This window comes from Clupea harengus, chromosome 12 (assembly GCF_900700415.2).
Source record: "Clupea harengus chromosome 12, Ch_v2.0.2, whole genome shotgun sequence".
Taxonomy (NCBI): Eukaryota; Metazoa; Chordata; class Actinopteri; order Clupeiformes; family Clupeidae; genus Clupea; species Clupea harengus.
The window spans coordinates 24532398-24538397 of record NC_045163.1 but is presented as its reverse complement, the minus strand read 5'-3'; positions in this window follow the sequence as shown (position 1 = coordinate 24538397).

Here is a 6000-nt window from a genome sequence, read left to right as displayed (position 1 = left end):
TCACACTCACACACACACTCACACACACTTACACACACACAGATGGCTCTTTGGCACAGGTTCCAGCCTGCGTCCTCATAGAAACTGCACTCAGAGTGTCCAAGAGAGGGTGCGCACGGGTCACAGAGGTCGTAGGTCACTGAACAGGAAGACGCATGTAGTGACGCAAATGAGAGCCAACGCACGCCTCCCAATGTTTACATATTGACCCTGACTGACCAGGTGTGGTTGCCCACGGCGATGGACGGACCATTTCCTGTTCCTGCTGGTCCTCAAAACAGGAAGTGCCCTTTCACTTTGTTGGATAAGACAAATTAAAAGCAGACTTGTTCTGTTTGTTTACAGACCTGGACGCCATAAAAACTCACAGATCACAGAGGTTATCCAGAAAGGACAAACTTCTTATCACTCACAGTTTTTTTTTCCAACGAAAATTAGGAGCAGGACCCATCATTACACCCCCTCTTTCAGTCTAGTTTTTAAGAGAGACAATTTATGCTCTCTCCCCTGACCATCTCCAGGCCCTCACAAAGAGGGAGGGCTAGAAACACACACACACACACACACACACACACACACACACACTCACACTCACACTCACACACACACACACACACACACACACACACACACAGACTATAGCGATAGTCCAGGCCTTGCACAAAACTGCGCAAGTGAACTTCAGGAATGTCCACAGGCCACCCAAACTGCGAACACAGAGCTGGACGGCTGCCAAAAAACCTCTCCGCCGTCTGACCCTGAGAGCCCCGTCCGCCGCGCCGGCTCCCCCAGAGCCGCCTGATCCAGACCGTCCGTGTCATCGCAACCAGGGCCTGCCCCGGACCGGCCTGCTGACGGCCTACTGATAGGGGGGTTAGTCTGGGGCACCCGTGGGGCCTCGGGAGTCACCCCCCCCTGGCAGACACACTGACCTCGCATCAGTGCTGGAGACGTGAGTGTTAGTGAACCAGCAGTGGCCTGATGGCGGACACCCGTAGGAGAACTGACTGGATCGTTTTGATGTTATAACTGCTGGTGACACGTTAGCACTGCTGTGCTGCTCGTGTGTGCTGGTAGTTGATACCTTTGATCATTTGATTAGGAATTTGGATAATGTAATCACAGCATTTCAGGTGATGAATCATCATTTGTCTCTCAGTTAGCCAAATTAGCCAAATTGCGATCACAGCACCAGTGATGGTTATCTGGACGGTGCTGTCCCACGACACCCAGATGCCAGGTTTCACACAGCCAGTCCTGACTTGAGCTGAAATGTAATTGTGTTCAGCAGACCAGGAGAGAAGGACAGAGGATTTCCTCACCCCATAACATCTGTACATCCTACTAACACAGTGATGGATGCCTTAAACAAATCAAACAAAAGAACACCCAAAGACACCGGTGCTCCGAATAACATAACGTGCAGCACAGATTCAACATCCGCTGTTATTGCATTGAATGTACACCTCCCTTGTCCTCTTTGCCACAAATAACACCCCACACCTGCTAAGTCTCCACTGTACACTGCACACTGTTCAGCTCTCAACACTTCACTGACCAGGACGGATACCCCCGGTCCCTCCTGTCCAGTGCTTTGATAGATGAGTACACAGTGTATGATCTAAATGCACAGACACACCCTGTCCAATGCATGATAGCACCATATCACTCAGCAGTAAAGGAAGCAGCCACCCAAGGTTAGCAGAACCGTAGAGGTGGACATTACGGTATTATTTCCCCTCGGCTGGTGCTGTGTGAAGGGAGGGGGGCACAAATAATCCCCAAATCTAGCAGTGGCCCTGTTTGGTGCACCACTGCTGAAAATATCTTTATTCTATTCTATTTTGTATTTAAATATATTTATTCTATTCTATTTCCCTCAAATACAACCCATACATTAATGTGTCCCAACACACGCACACACACACGCACATATAAACCACACACACACACACACACCACACACACACACACCCACACTTATGACCGATGCCCACTGCCTAGGGGGTCTCAAGTGTGATCCATGTCCATTTTCCTTTGCTTCCATAGCAACAGAAACAAAACAAATCACGTTCCTTTGTCTGCCCTGTTGCCGAGTTACCAGCCGTGCCAGGCCTGTCGCGCCCAGCGCTGATTGTATGGCTACATGCGCCCATTTCAACCCCACGGAATCAAAATTATGCTGGGGAGATCTCAAGGGCATTGCTGGCAGAGCCAGGTGCCTCTCTCCCTGCTCAATTGCCACGGGCGGAATACCGGGGCAAGTGAGCTGCTCCCACCAGCATAGAAACCTAACCCACTCCACTCAATTAAGCCCACAGGCAGGGGAGAGAGCGAGGGAATGCGCTGCCGGAGACAGGCAACATCTGTCTCACATATACGACTTTGAAGTAACGACCCTGCTATACAACCCTGCTTCAGTGACCACTGAGAGGCTAACGCTACCACAGGAGGATAACTCTACCACAGGAGGCTAACACTGTTACTTGTGATATGGATTGACGTAACTTTATAGTATGGCATTGTATGGTACAATATGGTTTCCAGATCCCCACATCTGAGAGTGTAGCCTACCGCACGTAGCCCCACTCTCTTCGCCTAGCACACCTACATAAACTCACCAGCTAGGCCCGAATTATGAAGACATTAAGTATCTGAATCGGCTGTGTTCGGTTTAACAACAGGAAAGAGACGGCTCAAATACACAGTGCAGTGTGGCTGCCTGGAGGTGGACTAAGAAGGACCTGTGTGCATGCTATGCTATGGTATAATGCTGTGTGTTATAGCATGGTATGCTATGGTATAATGTGTGGTATAGCATGGTATGCTATGGTATAATGCTGTGTGTTATAGCATGGTATGCTATGGTATAATGCTGTGTGCCATAGCATGGTATGCTATGATATAATGCTGTGTGGTATAGCATGGTATGCTATGGTATAATGCTGTGTGGTTTAGCATGGTATGCTATGGTACAATGCTGTGTGGTATAGCATGGTATGCTATGGTATAATGTGTGGTATAGCATGGTACGCTATGGTATAATGCTGTGTGGTATAGCATGGTATGCTATGGTATAATGTGTGGTATAGTATGCTATGCTATGGTATAATGTGTGGTATAGCATGGTATGCTATGGTATAATGTGTGCTATAGTATGGTATGCTATGGTATAATGTGTGCTATAGTATGGTATGCTATGGTATAATGTGTGGTATAGCATGGTATGCTATGGTATAATGCTGTGTGGTACAGCATGGTACGCTATGGTATAATGTGTGGTATAGCATGGTATGCTATGGTATAATGTGTGGTATAGCATGGTATGCTATGGTATAATGTGTGGTATAGCATGGTATGCTATGGTATAATGCTGTGTGGTATAGCATGGTATGCTATGGTATAATGCTGTGTGGTAACGCATGGTATGCTATGATATAATGTGTGGTGTAGCATGGTATGCTATGGCATAATGTGTGCTATAGTATGGTATGCTATGGTATAATGTGTGGTATAGCATGGTATGCTATGGTATAATGCTGTGTGCCATAGCATGGTATGCTATGATATAATGCTGTGTGGTATAGCATGGTATGCTATGGTATAATGCTGTGTGTTATAGCATGGTATGCTATGGTATAATGCTGTGTGCCATAGCATGGTATGCTATGGTATAATGCTGTGTGGTATAGTATGGTATGCTATGGTATAATGTGTGGTATAGCATGGTATGCTATGGTATAATGCTGTGTGTTATAGCATGGTATGCTATGGTATAATGTGTGGTATAGCATGCTATGCTATGGTATAATGCTGTGTGTTATAGCATGGTATGCTATGGTATAATGTGTGGTATAGCATGCTATGCTATGGTATAATGCTGTGTGGTACAGCATGCTATGCTATGGTATAATGCTGTGTGGTACAGCATGCTATGCTATGGTATAATGCTGTATGGTACAGCATGGTATGCTATGGTATTATGTTGGTCTGGTATACATAGGGTGTCAAATCCAGGCGTATATTCTGAGGAGATTGGAGTCGCGCATGAATGAGTGCGCTGGTGAGACTTCAAGCAGCCGCAGCGATGAGGGGAAATGAAGAGAGGAGGGGGAGGGGCGTCATGGCCGACAGATCTAATGTGTGTGTGCTGAGAGGGTAATGAATGTCTGCGGAAAACAATCAATCCCCATGTGCTAATGAGCCACCACTCTAAATTAAGAGTGTGTGTGTGTGTTTGACAGAGAAAGAGAGAGAGAGTTTATTTTAACTGCATATGCTTGACATGCTTGATGAAATCAAGGGCGGTGTAACACAAGAGGACATGTCAGATGAAACATCTCCTAAAAAGTGCCCTTTGTGCCTGAAGAACACACAAGTGTGATTTCTTTATAAGTGTGTGGTGGCCAGTTTCTGTCTGATTCAGTCATTCAGTCTGCTTTCATCAGCTCCAAAACATGATGACGGCGGCAAGAATGGCTACTCAAGACATGGTCACAAGGTCGTCAATGTACTAGCTAGCCTGTGTCCCTGAATCATTTCATTCTTTCACCAAACTTATACAAACGCACACATGAACACACACGCCCACACACGCCCACACACACACACACACACACACACACACACACACAGACAAAGCTGGAATTACAATATTGCTATACAGAACTCACATCACTCTGCCACTGTAATTACAATACAGTACCCACAAGAAAAGGTTTGTACCCCACATGAATGCATAATGTTTCCTCTGTGACACACCACAGACCACAAGGCGTCCGCACCCTCTCTGACGTCTGAGATTTGGGCCGAGCAGAGCGGGGGACCTTTGAGCACGGCGAGAGGACAGCCGGAGCCCACTCAATAAACCTATTATACCCCCTTTCTTGTCCCAGGAGGTGGCCTTTAGCTGGTTGTCACGCTGTAAGGGGTAGGCAGCCATTGTCTGCTTGAGTGACGTTTGCATCTGGTGGACAGACCGCAGGGGGCGGGCTCTGAGTCAGGGCCTTGAGTCACGCGAGGGGGGCATCATTCACCTCACGTTCTATTACTGGAACACACTGGAGCTGGAGCTCGTGCTAGCTAGCGCTCTCTGTAATTAGCCGTGTGAGCTGGATGACTGGTGCGGGGTGCCCTTCACAGGCGCGGGGCCTCAAAGAAACAAATAAGAAAGGGAGATGAGGTCATCTCACGGCCGGTCCAGTCCACGTCTGCCTTTGCGATACTGTCAAAGAATCTATAAAAGGGAACAATTTACGTTGTGTTCGTCGCAATTTCTTCTAAAATTGGATTTGTTGTAATGGCTCTTTGGTCAACGTCTAAAGGAACCGATGCAGGAGAGTCAAGCTATACAATATATACTGTATATATATATATAAATACACACATACATATACATATATATATATATATATATATATATATATATATATATATATATATACACACACACATACACATATACATATATACATATGATATTATATTTATATACACACAAACATATTCACATATACATAGGATTTTATATATATATAAATATATACTTAAAAAATGATTGTGAAATCTCCAATATTGTGAAATCAAGTATGATAATATTGTGAAATGATCACTGATAAATGGCACTAGGCACTCTCTCCAAGCCAGATATAAACACATAAACTGGCTAGACGTGTCCACCCCCTTGACTCAGAACCGTGAGACGTATCCTTTACTGGGGACAAAACAAACCCAATCCGCTCCATCAGGACTTAAGCACTAACAAAAACACTGGGACAACTGAGCTGTTACAGCTGTGGGAGCGAGCAGCTTGGGATCCAGTCGTGAAGCACAGGCGCCTTGTTGCACAATGCCTGGACCCCCGACAGCAGTGCAGAGAGAGAAAGCATTTCAACAGAAGTGCGCATATGTGTGTATGTGTGTCTGTGTGTGTCTGCGTGTGAGCAGAGAGAGAGAGAGAGAGAAAGAGAGAGAGAGAGAGCGAGACAGAGAGAGAGAGAC